Here is a 15681-nt window from a genome sequence, read left to right on the forward strand (position 1 = left end):
CAGTGCAACCATCCACTGAACTGAACTACAGAGGGAATGAAGCAGTCTAATATATGGGATGGGGATGTCAGGGATCCCAGCATAAAGGATGCAGATTTGAGGGGTGAAGGAAATCTTAAGGCCAGAAGACTCCTCAAATTTAGTTGCTGCGGTTTTCCACACTTGTTCTATGTAAGGGCAGCTCCAGAATGTGTGTAGTAAAGTCCCCTGATCAGAGCACCCTCTGAAGCAGTGTGGGGAGACTGATGTATAAAAGGAGTGTAGTTTATAGGGTGTGAGGTACCACCTGGAGAAGATCTTAATTGGCGTTTCTCTAAAGGGGATAGCCTTATTGCTTTTCCGTAGGTTTTCTGCCATGGAATACCAAGTTTCAGGTGTAAGTGTGATTCCTAGGTCTGCCTCCCAATGAAGCATTTGTGTGGATTTCTCTTCTGCCCCAAAATTGTTAATGTAGTTATACAACAGAGAGATCATCCCTTTATCCCGTGAAGAAGAGAGGCATATTTTTTCAAACAATGTTTTGGTAGGGAGAGTGGATAATGAGAAGTGATCTGCGTAGAAGGATTTTATGAGTCTGTAATTTCCTATCTCCGAATGCGGGAGGCCATGGTCTTTTTGGATCATTTCAAAAGTCTTAAATTCCCATTTGGATTGTAGTGCTGATAAGGTGCTTAAGTTATTATCTAACCATAATGAAAAGTGACTTTTGTTGGTAAAAGCAAGGTTAAATCTAATGTCGCCTAAGTATGAGGTAAGTGGGGAAATGGGGGAGGAGAGGGAGTGAATATTGTTGATCTTCATCCATAGTTGGAAAAGATGTGCTACTACTAGGTTATATTTGGAGAGTTTTCTATATAGAATATTTCGAGACCATAGTATACCTTGGAGATGATATGGCAGGATTGAGGAAGATTCAAATTTCTTCCAGGGTATGTTTTGTAGCGGGGAGAACCATTGTGATATCTGGGAGAGTTTCGTGGCCAGGTAATAGTGCCATAGGTTTGGTAGGCCCAGGCCTCCTTTTGATTGGGGTCTGTGTAAAAGTGCATAACTATATCTGGGTTTCCTACCCTCCCAAATAAATTTGTTGATTGATTTCTGAATACCTTCAATCTTGGATTTGGGGACTAAAATGGGGAGGGAGCGGAAGTAGTATAATAGTTTTGGAATTATACTCATTTTTATAGCGCAGACTCTGCCTAGAAAGGAAATGTGATGAGGGGACCAAGAGTTCAAGAGGTGTTCAACACGAGCGATGATAGAGGGGTAGTTTGCCTTGTATAGTTGTGGATATGAGGAGGTAATATTGACTCCTAGATATTTTAGGGAATCCTGACACCAATTGAACTGAAAGTTGCTGCTCAATCTGGTTAATAGATCAGGGGGTAAGTTTAGTGAAAGAGCTGAACATTTGGTGGGGTTAACTTTGAGACCTGAGACAGTGTGAAAGGTATTTAAGGTATCCAACAACACCGGAATAGACAGGAGGGGTTCTGTGAGGAATACCAGTGCGTCGTCCGCGTATAAACTGATCTTGAACTCCGAGTCCTTGCAAGGGTACCCCCGTATGTCAGTGTTGTGCCTGATGGCCTGTGCCAGCGGCTCTATGGCCAACGCAAAAAGGAGTGGGGATAAGGGGCAGCCTTGTCTGGTTCCTCTACCCAGTGAGAAGAATTCTGAGTTATGTCCCGGAATTTTGATACGGGTTTTTGGGGCGTGGTAAAGTGCATTAAATCCCTGTAGGAAGTTACCTGTGATGCCAAATTTAGGGAGAAGTTTATTCAAATAGGACCAGCTAACGCTGTCGAAGGCCTTGTGTATGTCCAAACTCAAGAGGCAGGCCTGTTTGGATTTCAGATTAGCATCTTGTATAATATTAGTAACTAATCTTATGTTGTCTACTATCTGTCTACCTGGGATAAAGCCTGATTGATCATGATGGATTAATGGGGAGATAACAGAGGCCAGTCTGTTTGCAAGGATTCTACCAAATATCTTAAGATCATTATTCAAAACTGAAATGGGGCGAAAATTTTGGGGGAGGGTGTGGTCTTTGTCTGGTTTAGGGATCAGGGAGAGGTTTGCCAGCAACATCTCATCTGGGAATTGATTACCGTCTAGGACATAATTAAATAATTTCATAAGACTGGGTGTTAAACGGGAGGAGAATTTTTTATAATACATGGTTGTGAAACCATCAGGGCCCGGGGCCGTTGAAACCTTTAGAGATTTAATTACTTGGGTTATCTCCTCAGCTGTACAGGGTTTATTCAGGGATTCAGATTGGTTGAGGTCAAGCGAGGGAAGTCTAAGGTTGTCTAGCCACGTGTTCGCAAGGGCATCTGGGTTTGTACCTGGGTCAGATAATAGTTTTTGGTAGAATTTGGTGAAGATGTCAAGTACACCTTTGGGATGTGTCACCAAGTTGCCCTGAGAGTCTCGTAATTTATAAGTATGGGAGGGGTTAATGTCTTGATTCAATTTTCTGGCGAACATTGCCGAGGGAGAGTTACTGTATAGTAAAAATTTGGCTTTCGAGAACCTCAGAGATCTCTCTGTATTAGCTGATAAAATTAGATCAAGGGCTTTACGTTTTGATTGGATCTGTTGCGTCGTTTCTGGTGAGGCTGAGTGTTGTAATTTGTGATACAGTTGGTTCAGGTCATTGGTCAGGCTTCTAATTTGTGCCAGTCTTTCTCTATTTTTAGCTGCAGCCATTTTAATGATGTGGCCCCTAAGAACTGCCTTATGGGCCACCCAGATAGAGGTTGGGGGGGTGACATCATTTATGTTATCCTCAAAGTAGTTATCTATATGGGAGGCAATCGAATCTCTATTTATTGGGTCAGTCAAAAGGGCATCATTAAGTCTCCAGTTGTATACTGAAGGGGCAAGGCCAATGTGAGATGTGCCGAAGGATATGATATTATGATCAGACCACGGGCAAGGGTGTATACAAGCATGTGAAGAGTTAGCCAACAAGACAGGAGTACAGAAGATGTAGTCCAATCTGGCATAGCAGTTGTGTGGGTGGGAGTAGTGTGAAAAGGCCTTGATCCCTACATTATGGGCCCTCCAGGTGTCAATTAATTGATTTCTATTAATTAGCCTATTAATAGTTTTGGAGAAGGATTTCGAGGAGGGTGAGATTTTACTTCTGTCCAGAGCGGGATGCGCTGTCAGGTTAAAATCTCCACCCAGGATTGTATGTGGGGAGTGGAATCTATCAAGTACATTGAAGAAATTTGAGAAAAACGTTGTTTGGGATTCATTTGGAGCATATATAGATGCTATTGTGATCTCTTTGTTATTGATAGTACCCTTAAGAATTATAAATCGGCTGTCCGGGTCTTTATACATTTGTTGTATATCAAAAATAATTGTATTACGAATAAAGATTGCAACTCCCCTCGTTTTGTTAGTGTAAGTGGTGTAGTAGTGTTGGCTATATGTCCTGTTAAAGAATGTCGGGTGGTTTGCTGTGGCAAAATGTGTCTCTTGTAACATGATTATGTCCGCACCAAGTCTTTTATAATGTTGAAATGCTTTTTTTCGTTTGTGCGGTGAGTTAAATCCCTGTGTATTGTGGGAAACTATTTTAAGGTTCATTGGTAAGAAATAATAGTATTATCCTCTGAGTATTATCTATTGGGATATCAGACCACAAAGTTGCATTCTGGGGCAGATTTATCATACATAGGGTTATTATACACATATGGTAACTATCTCTGAAGTGTTGAACGTAGCCATAGGGGGTGTGTGAGTCATGTATTCTCAGTCTGCATGAGGCAGTGATAATTTTGGGAGCAACATGCATCAGAAAGAAACTAGCATATATAAAACCGTAAAATGATTGTCTCTGAGTGAGCTTATCCGAAGTGAAAAGGGCCCTAGTGGCCAACAACATATACCACTGAATCATCAACATAGTAGGATATAACTTGGGGACAGGAGAAATCCTGTCAAACATTACACAACACTGGGTTGTAGAAGGTGGGACCAAAGTGTCCCTGGACCACAAACTGCTCGGGTGATGTCCCATCCGAGGATGGAGCAGCAATCGAGAACAGCTGTGGAAGTGGGGTCAATCTAGCGACGACGGATGTTCTAGGCATCTTGTATTATATATATCAAAGCAGTAATGCATTGTAAAGGTATTCGGTTATCAGTGAGCTGGAAGAAGCAGAGGGAGATAATAAAACAAAACAAAAACAAAAAAAATAAATAAAAAAAAACCCCCCTGAGATAAAATAATGGGCATAATCAAAATTTGCGAAGAGCTACTTAGGGTGGGAGCCCCCACCCCAAATTCGATGCTGCAGTGAAGATGAGTCAGCCAGGTCTATTAAAGTTGGATCCAATCGGGCAAAGAGATGCGTGCATTTTTTGTATGGCAACATGGAGTTTGAAGGTTCACAAAGTTTTTGATGTGAACAATACATTTGTCCGCTTGATCAGGGAGTAGTAATAAATCTTCTAAGGTGAGTATTCAGTTATTCATGTGTCCGCAGCAACTGTCCTCCAAAGTGCAAGCAGGGTGAGAGTCTGGAAGATAGATTGGTGACCAGATCTGGCTCGCAGTCCTGCTCCAAAGAGGGGGGACTGAGTGATAAAGGGTCAATAGACCAACAGTGGGAGAGGTAACAGAGAGAACCAGGGAACAGGACGGATTCACAAATTAATGTGAGATGGACCATACATGGTCAATGAGGATTATGATTGGAAGGACTGGATCAGTCTCCTCTGATCCCTCTGATTGCGTCTGGTGGGAGGTGTCGACCAAATGGGGGAAGGCCTGGGTGTAGCTGGAGGACGAGAAGGGGGATCTTGAGTAATCAGGGCCAATTTTACCAAGAGTTCCTTCCCTTCTATGACGTTGTAGACCGTATATGTAGATCCATTGTGTGGGACCGTAAGCTTAAAGGGGAACCCCCAACGGTACCTAATTCTAGCAGCTTGTAACACAGTAGTGACTTCTTTCATTCTGCGTCTCCTGTCCAGAGTTGCAGGTGAAATATCTGGATATATTTGGATTCTTTTGCCCTCCATATTCAGATTATGTGAATTCCTTGCAGCGCGCATTATGTCTTCCTTGATTAAAAAGTCCCTCATGCACATCACTATGTCCCTGGGGGGACCTTCAGGAGGAGGTTTAGGCCGCAATGCTCTGTGTATTCTGTCACAAATGAAGGCAGATGGGGGCTTTTCTGGTAAAAGATTTTGAAAGAATTTTGAAACTGCAGGCATCAGGTCAGTGACTGTCTCAGGGACTCCACGCAACCTAATATTATGGCGGCGATTTCTGTTGTCAAGGTCCTCGACCTGAGCCTGCATGAAGGCAAAGTTGTCTGCTAGGTTTTCAAAATCCTTCCTAAGATCATTGTGAGCTAGGGAGAGCTCATCGTGTTTTGTTTCTAGAAGGTCTGTGCGACTGCCTATATTGGCAATTTCCTGGGAGAGAGCCGCTGTGGATTTATGAACTTCATGTTCAATTTTATCCACAAGTTTATTGAATATGGCTGTCAGACTGTCATCTAGGTCCGCTTTAGATAGCGGTGAGTTGTACTCACTGTTGTGGGGTTGTACAGCAGCGGTCTCCGTCGGATGTTTGTCCGTGCAGGGCTGTGTCCACATGTGCTGGTCGGCGCCATCTTGGGACATCTTCTTGTGTCTTTGCTCCATGTCAAGAAGAAAGTTCGTCAGGGTGTGCTCGGGTCTCCGAATCCGCTTCTTCCTAGCGGATGGCATACACTGGGTGTTCCTGCAGGGGTGCTTAGTGAAATCGCTGCTGAGAGTGGTGAATTGCCCTGGGAAATCCGCCTAGAAGGCCCGGGTCTTGAGGAGCGCGGCTCAGGCCAGTCCGTTCAGCATCGCGCCGCGCATGCGCCCCCTCAAAATTCTTTTGATCGGTACTCACCTCTCCGCCGGCCTCCCGGTCTTCAGGGAGTTCCGTCAGAGATCCGGTGACGTCATGGACACCGGTGGGGCTTACCGTGTCCATCTGAAGGGCTCCTTTGCTGTGCCTTCATATCTGCATGCCGGCGGGACCTTACTATCTGCCACACGCAAGGGCTGTTACACTTCCCTCTACCAACCTGGGATTCTACAGCCATCCACTGGGAGTTGTGATAGTTCCCTTCACGGGACATCTACATGCCGACGGACTGATGTTAACCCCTCCTCATCTGGATTCAGCAGTGGTATCGTTGTACACATTTTTATACCAGTATCATACTTAGCTACATGTTTTTTATGACTGCTTTTGCTACCGTTTGGTATTACTGTATTTTTACAGTTTATGTAGCTACATCGATTTTATCTCCAGTGCAATATTTATTTTGTTACCTACTTGAAGACTACCGTATAAGTTGACCTTTTATACTTAAAAATATAGCTCAAAATTTCTGGGGTTGTCTTATACGCCGAATGCAGACTGCGGGCGTCCATTTTTTAAAAGCCGCGCCTCCTCCTCGTGCTGTTCTGTGATAGGCGGAACACTCAGTTTCCCAGCAGAGCCTGTGTTCAGTGTTCCGCCTATCATGGACGTTGTCTCGTCCTCAGCCTCAGATGAGAGGATGTCCATGATAGGTGGGAAAACTGAACACAGGCTCTGCTGGGAAACTGAGTGTTCCGCCTATCACGGAACAGCACGAGGAGGAGGCGCGGCTTTTAAAAAATGGATGCCCGCAGTCTGACTCACTCTGCCAGGCATAAAGGAATGAAGATTGGCGAAGTGAGGTGAGGCAATGGCACGGTGAGGTGAGGCAATGGCACAGTGAGGTGAGGCAATGGCACGGTGAGGCAATGGCACAGTGAGGTGAGGCAATGGCACAGTGAGGTGAGGCAATGGCACAGTGAGGTGAGGCAATGGCACGGTGAGGCAATGGCACAGTGAGGTGAGGCAATGGCACAGTGAGGTGAGGCAATGGCACAGTGAGGTGAGGCAATAGCACAGTGAGGGGGGAAGGGGGTCGTCTTATACGGCGAGTATATCCCAAAACCAACATTTTAGCTGGAAAATTAGGGGGTCGTCTTCTACACCCAGTCGCCTTATACCCCGGCAAATACGGTATGAAAGTTTTAATGCTATTCCCATCGAGCGCTGCCTTGGTGCGTTTTTTGTATCCTGCTATCCATTTTTCCAGGGGTTGGTAGCTGCACTAGGAATCAGCCTGCAAGGAGATCAGCTAAAAGTAGTTGGATCTGTATGTGTGTTAGAATTAATCGAAATTCGTCGATTAATCTTTTTTAAAAAAAATAGAATAATCGAACACGAAAATTTTAATCCGTAACAGTCCTAAAAATCATCCAATATGATTTCCTGGATTTTTTTTTAGATTCCGTCTCAGACCTCTACATGCTTTGTAAGTAGGAAAACCTGCAAAATCGGCAGTGTATCAAATACTTGTTCTCCCCACTGTATATATATATATATATATATATATATATATATATATATATATATATATATATATATATGCTGTATATAGATAGGTAGTGAAAACACATGGAAAGGCTTTGAGATGAGATGTGATGTCGTCTATTTTTGAACATTCGGGCGTCATGGAAACTATGGAATGCCAGGAGGTGAAATGTTACTGTCTCTTCTCCAGTAAAGCTGTGTGTGGCAATTAAAATTTGGAGTTCAGACTATTTATAAAAGAAAAAAAAAAACTTTGCTGAGAATGCAAAAAAAAAAAAAAAAAAAAAGGAAAATAGAAATTGAATTGAAAATATTAACAAAATCCAGCAAGCAAAAAGTGATTAAAATTGTTAAAAAAAGATACTCAGTTACAGTAAAACCTTGGTTTGAGTGTAACTTGGTTTGAGAGCGTTTTGCAAGACAAGCAGAAATTTGTAATAAATCTTGACTTTATATACAAGCGATGTCTTGATATACAAGTAGTGTTGTGTCACAACCGAGTATCAAAGAGAAGAGAGGCGCCTCTAGGGCCCCGTACACACGACCGAACATGGACCAGTTTCAGCAGACATGTTCGGTCGTCTGTACAGCCAAGCGGACAGGATTGCAGCGTACATTTGCCCGCCGGGCCTTTTTCGAGCGGGCAAATGTTTCTAAACTTGTTTAGAAACATGCCCGCTGGAATCCTGTCAGTCGGACATGTTCGGTCGTCTGTACAGACTTACCGTACATGTCCGAGCGGCCGCCATGACTTCGACGCATGCGTGGAAGCATTAAACTGCCAGGGCCGCGCACGTCGCCGCATCGTCTTCGCGGCGACGGCGTGGCCTCGTCGCCGCGTATCGTGTACGCGCGGATTTCTGTATGATGGTGTGTACAGCCATCATACAGAAATCTCCGGGCGGGCATGTACGCTGAAAACGGTCCGGGGGACCGTTTTCATCGTACATGTTTGCCCGTGTGTACGAGGCATAAGGCCCCGTACACACAACCGAACATGTCCGCGGACCAGTTTCAGCAGACATGTTCAGTCGTGTGTACGGCCGACCGGACAGGTTTCCAGCGGACATTTGTCCAGCCGACCTTTTTCCAGCGGACAAATGTTTCTTAGCATGCTAAGAAATATGTCCGCTGGAAGCCTGTCTGATTTAGTAGACTAAAATGTACTGGAGATTTTAGTTGACTAAAATACAACTAAAACGCAACTAAAACTAAAACAGTTCAGATGACTAAAGCTAAAATGGCATTTTAGCCAAAAGGTTATGACTAAATCTCAATAGGAATTTAGGGCCAGATTCTCGTAGAACTCCGGCGGCGTAACGTATCGTGTTTACGTTACACCGCCGCAAGTTTACAGCGTAAGTGCTTGATTCACAAAGCACTTACCTGTAAACTTGCAGCGGCGTAGCATAAATCCGTCCGGCGCAAGCCCGCCTAATTCAAATGGGGCGGGGACCATTTAAATTAGGCGCGTTCCCGCGCCAAACGTACTGCGCATGCTCCGTCCCTAAAATTTCCTGACGTGCATTGCGCTAAATGACGTCACAAGGACGTCATTGGTTTCGACGTTAACGTAAATGGTGTCCAGCGCCATTCACGGACGACTTACGCAAACGACGTGAAATTTAAAAATTCGACGCGGGAACGATGGCCATACTTAACATTAGTTAGACCACCGAGAGGGCATGCTTAGTTTTACGCGACGTATCTCTACGGAAACGACGAATTTAGAGCGACGCTCAAAGCAGACGTTCGTGAATCGGCGTAACTAGTCATTTGCATATTCTACGCCGACCGCAATGGAATCGCCACCTAGCAGCCGGCCTAGAATTGCAGCCTAAGATCCGACGGTGTAAGTCACTTACACCTGTCGGATCTTAGGGCTATATATGCGTAACCTGATTCTATGAATCAGGCGCATAGATACGACAATCGTATCTCAGAGATACGACGGCGTATCAGGAGATACGCCGTCGTATCTCTTTTGTGAATCATGCCGATTGTGTTATTTTTTTTTTCAAAATTGTCGCTTTTCTTTTGTTTAATAGCGCAAAAAATAAAAACCACAGAGTGATCAAATACCACCAAAAGAAAGCTCTATTTGTGGGGAAAATTTTGTTTGGGTGATTCGATCACATTGTGTATCTGTTCCAACTCATTATAGATAACCTTGATCAATATCCATAAATCACATACGACATATCCCTGCATAAAACGTAATTGAACACGCCTAATTTAGAAGCTGATTGTCTTACATGCACAGCTGCAGGAGATTTGCATTCTCCGGTTTTAGTAAATCAACCTCAATGTGCTTCAACAAAAACATATGTTATCAAATTTAGTGACTATTGCCGCGTATACACGACCGGTATTCATGTTAGGGTTGCCACCTCATCCCTTTAAACCCGAACACATATTAATTACACGGGTTCTGTGGCTGGTAGTAATTAAACCTACTTGGTGCCTTATCTGCAATAAATTAGCCTCAGAACCTATGTAACCTATGTAATTCATATGTGTTCGGGTTTAAAGGGATGAGGTGACAGCCCTAATTCATGTCATGGAAAAAAAACAACGTTTTTCTCAACGTGATTCCTCTCAAGCCAGCCTTGCATACACACGTTCGTGAAAAAAAATGTTCTAGCAAAGCGCGGTGACGTACAACACGTAAAACGACACTATAAAGGGGAAGTTCCATTCGAATGGCGCCACCCTTTGGGCTAGCTTTTGCTAATTTCCCCATCTCATAACTTGCTTCTGAGCATGCACGTTTTTCCCCCCTCGTTAAAGCGTACACATGACCGTTTTTCACAACGTGAAAAAGGACGACGTGAAAAACGTTTGCAAATTTTTAACGGGCATTTTTCACTTGGAGAAAAATGCTCTGGAGCCTACAGACGACCGTTTTTCAAAACCAATTAAAAAAATGGCATTTTTCTCGTCATGAAAAACGGTCATAAGAAAAGGAGATCACAAGCATTTCACATTTTCCAAAAGCGAAAGTTCTCTAAATTTCCATAGGAAAGCTCCAACATACAAGCAATAACAAAAAGAAAGGGGAAATGGTTGACCATAATAAGTGACACCAAATATTATGGTCAACCATTTCCCCTTTTTTATATGTTTATTCATATATTTTTTCATTTTTTTGATTATGGGCTCATTTCATATTGAAGCTATTTATATAAGCCATTTTGTTATAGGAAGTTTTTTTTATTATATTAGCTTTCATATGATGTTTGGTCTAATGTTTATAGATTAATGTTACCATTTCCTGTAGACTGGATACATCATTTCCTGTAGACTGGATACATCATTTCCTGGTCCCGCCCCTGCGTGGGTTGGACTTCGGATTTACCATGCATATAAAAGCAAGCAGTATGGGGGTGCAGTGATATGCCCCTGTTGACGGCTCTCTTAGCCGAAACGCGTTGGGTTTTGCTATTACAGCACCCTATACTGCTTTTATTATATATTCACGTGATTTTTATGACTTTTATACCCAAACAAAACCTGTCATGGTTTAATTTGACCTGCACCATAGAGCACTCTTTTGTTTTTTTCTTTTTTTTGCATCCATCTTCGTCCTGCCTATTCACTGACGCCCCCTACATGTCCAGCATCGCAAGTCGCATCGGTTTGGTTCCAGGTACTGGTGGTATTCGTCTCATCGGATTGATACAGCCATCGCCGGGCCGGAGTGACTGTTCGTGCAGAGATCCAGGTCGGCTGAGACCATCATGCCTTTCAGACTTGCTGTTAGTAGTAACAGTTGAGTACCCATTTAGGGCCAGATTCACGTAGAATCTTGGCGGCGTAACGTATCCTAGATACGTTACACCGCCGCAATTTTTCACTGCAAGTGCCTGATTCACCAAGCACTTGCGATGAAAACCTACGCCCGCGGCCTCCGGCGCAAGGCGGGCCAATTCAAATGGGCGTGTGCCATTTAAATTAGGCACGCTCCCGCGCCGGACCTACTGCGCATGCTCCGTTTCCTAACTCCCGCCGTGCTTTGCGCGCCGTGACGTCATTTTTTTGAACGGCGACGCGCGTCGCGTACTTCCGTATTCCCGGACGGCTTAGGCAAACGACGTTGATTTTTAAATTTCGACGCGGGAACGACGGCCATACTTTAGACAGCAATACACTTGCTGACTAAAGTTAAGGCACCAAAAAAAAGTGTAACTTTGCGACGGGAAACTAGCGTATCGGCGACGTAGCGAACGCTAAAAATCGTTGTGGATCGCCGTAACTGCTAATTTGCATACCCGACGCTGGTTTACGACGCGAACTCCCCCCAGCGGCGGCCGCGGTATTGCATCTTAAGATCCGACAGTGTAAAACAATTACACCTGTCGGATCTTCTGGCTATCTATGCGTAACTGATTCTATGAATCAGTCGCATAGATAGAAACAGGGATACGACGGCGTATCAGGAGAAACGCCGTCGTATCTCATTTGTGAATCTGGCCCTTAGTTTACTTTTTCAAGTTGATGCCTTTGGTGATTTCTTCAGACAACTATACACCTCACGTGGTTATATCCACTCATCTCTCTTGTATTGAACTGTGAACGCATCTACTCACTGGAGTGTTCCACCTTCATTACCTTTGAGATTTTGTATCTCATTTGGACTTAAATTTATATATTTTTGCATTTGCATATTTATTATTGTGTCAATTCAATATCGATTACAACTCATTAGCGCTGCACTTTTTTCCACTATTGCTTTGTACTTTGTTTGTTTGTGTGCTGGCAGCTTCATCACTTTATTGTTTTTGGTTTAGCGCAGTTTTTTCCCTTTCTTTTAACAAAAAGAAACACGTACAAGATTAACCACTTCCCGATGGCCGTACGACTATATACGGCCGCAGGGTGGTTCTACTTCTCTGGGGCGCCGTCTTTTGATGTCCGCCCCTTTCCGCATTCCCCGCGCGCGCTCCCGAGCGCGTAGTGGGGAACTTCTGTGCTGGCCGTGAACGGCCAATCGGAGTGGCCGTTTGCTAGGCGATCTGTGCGGCCAATGAGAGATGATCTCATATGTTTACATATGAGATCATTTCTCATTGCCGGCTCTCACAGACAGCGGTGCTGTCAGGGAGAGAGGAGACCGATCTGTGTCTCTTGTACATAGAGATACAGATCGGTCACCTCCCCCAGTCACCCCCCTCCCCCCACAGTTAGAACACTATATAGGGAATACATTTAACCCCTTTCTCACCCCCTAGTGTTAACCCCTTCCCTGCCAGTCACATTTATACAGTAATTAGTGCATATTTATAGCACTGATCGCCGTATAAATGTGAATGGTGCCAAAAATGTGTCAAAAGTGTCCGATGTGTCCGCCATAATGTCGCCGTCCCAATAAAAATCGCAGATCGCTGCCTCTACTAGTTAAAAAAATAATAATAATAATAATAATTCTGTCCCCTATTTTTTAGGCGCTATAACGATTGCGATTTTTTTTTTTTTTACTAAAAATATGTAGAATACGTATCGGCCTAGACTGAGGATAAAAAAAAAAAAATGGAGCTATTTATTATAGCAACAAGTAAAAATGTATTTATTTTTTTTCAAAATTGTCGCTCTATTTTTGTTTAAAGCGCAAAAAATAAAAACCGCAGAGGTGATCAAATACCACCAAAAGAAAGCTCTATTTGTGGGAAAAAAAGGACGTCAATTTTGTTTGGGAGCCACGTCGCACGACCGCGCAATTGTCAGTTAAATCGACGCAGTGCCGAATCGCAAAAAGTCCTCTGGGCAGGAAGGGGGTTTAAGTGCCCAGTAAGGAAGTGGTTAATAAAAAAAATCTCGTACACGCTTTGCTAAAATACAAATGCCTATCAAAAGTATACCTTTGACAAATACATATATATATATTTTCTGCCTTTATCATCATTAATAGAACATCAAACTGACATATCTAGCACAAATAATTAAAATATGCTCTGCACTTTATTAAAATGTCAACCGAGTCGGCGCCGCCAATCAAATTTATATTACCCTTGTCGCCAAACCTGTCAAGCACATCTCTTTATCTGCCGTATAAACAGCGATCTATTAATATTATTATAAATGTATTTCTGGGGTTTACCCAGAGTTATTGAAATATAAATCGGTCTATTCAATAAGGCAGTACAAAGAGAATTGATGATGGGCAAAGTGCAAGAGCAACTGGTCAGCTTTCATTTATTAACTATCTGCCTGCATTAAAGTTTAATTGCAGCGGGAGACAAATGAACTGTCAATGATCTGATAATGTATACAGCTGTAAGGGTTTAGTATTGTTTAAAATTCTAATTTCAAAACCCTTATGCCTTTTTTGTGGTTCTGTAGGAAGTAGAGAGCTTTAGTCAGTTTGTCCAAATAAGCATGAAGTGTCAGTCACTTGCTGTTTCAACTTGCTCCAGCAGGGTGTGCTAGAAAGGCTGCATTCTGTGTTATGAATGTTTAGTGTAGCCTTTCCCAATGTTTTTTACCTCTGAGGAACGCTTTAAATCATTTTAATGTCTTATGCCGCGTACACGCGACCGTTTTTTGGGTTCTAAAAATTTATTTTTTTTTTTTTAATGTCATTAACCACTTCCCGCCCGGCCTATGGCCGATTTACGTCCGGGAAGTGGTTTTGAAATCCTGACTGGACGTCCTGCAGGATTTAATGCTGCGCTGACTGGCAACATGGGTAAATCAGTGCTGCCCCACAGTGTCCATCAGTGCCACCCCACAGTGTCCATCAGTGCCACCCCACAGTGTCCATCAGTGCCACACCACAGTGCCCATCCATACCCAGTGCCCACCTATCAGTGCCCATCTGTGCCACCCATAAGTATCCATCAGTGCCACCCATCAGTGCCGCCCATGAGTGCCCAGTGCCGCCTATGTGTGCCCATCAGTGCCGCCTATGTGTGCCCATCAGTGCCGCCTATGAGTGCCCATCAGTGCCACATACCAGCGCCGCCAATCAGTGCCACCTCATCTGTGACGTCAGTACTACCTCATCGATGTCCATCAGTGCCATCTCATCGGTGCCCATCAGTGCCGCCATATCAGTGCCCGTAATTGAAAGAGAAAAAAATATTTACCAAAAAATTAACAGAAAAAAATAAAAACGTATTTTTTTTCAAAATTTTCAGTCTTTTTTTAGTTGTTGCGCAAAAAAAAAATCGCAGAGGTGATCAAATACCACCAAAAGAAAGCTCTATTTGTGGGGAAAAAAGGACGCCAATTTTGTTTGGGTACAGTGTAGCATGACCGCGCAATTGTCATTCAAAGTGCAACAGTGCTGAAAGCTGAAAATTGGCTTGGGCGGGAAGGTGCGTAAGTGCCTGGTATGGAAGTGGTTAAAAACGATCATGTGGGCTTCAGAGCATTTTTCAGGTTCTGAAAAACAGGCAAATTTTTTATCGAACATGTTCTTTTTGTTTACAACGTTTTTAACTCTGTCGTTTTTTGGGTTGCAAAAAATCGTCGTGTGTGGGCTTTAACGACGTGAAAAATCCGCGCATGCTCAGAAGCAAGTTATGAGATGGGAGCGCTCGTTCTGGTAAAACTAGCGTTCGTAATGGAGATAGCACATTCATCACGCTGTAACAGACAGAAAAGCGCGAATCGTCTTTTACTAACACAAAATCAGCTAAAGCAGCCCCAAGGGTGACGTCATCCGCATGGAACGTCCCCTTTATAGTGCCGTCATACGTGTTGTACGTCACCGCGCTTTGCTAGAGCATTTTTTTTTCCACGATCATGTGTAGGCAAGGCCATTTTAATGATTAAGTTGAAAAAAACGTTGTTCTTTCTAGAGCCTGAAAAACATAGTTTTTTACAACCCGAAAAATGATCATGTGTACGCGGCATTAGGAACCCAAGTGCACTAGCAACTGGTCAGCTGTCTCCCCACAGAAATGTAGTCCCAAGGGAGGGGGCAAGCATGCTGACTAACCCCCAGCCCGAACAGCTCGGATGATGGGGGCAAGCTTACTGAGGAGGAACAGGAAGTGAGAAATTCAGACAAAGAAAAAAAACATCAAATACCACCAAAAGAAAGCTCTATTTGTGGGAAAAAAGGGACGCCAATTTTGTTTGGGAGCAACGTTGCACGACCGCGCAATTGTCAGTTAAAGCGACGCAGTGCCGAATCGCAAAAACTGGCCGGGTCCTTTACTTGCATTTTGGTCCGGGGCTTAAGTGATTCAGAGCCAGAGTGCCAGGAGAATCTGGGTTTATGACTGCAACTCAGTTAAAGAGAAATTGGCTCT

Source organism: Rana temporaria, chromosome 5 (genome assembly GCF_905171775.1).
Source record: "Rana temporaria chromosome 5, aRanTem1.1, whole genome shotgun sequence".
NCBI classification, from domain to species: Eukaryota; Metazoa; Chordata; class Amphibia; order Anura; family Ranidae; genus Rana; species Rana temporaria.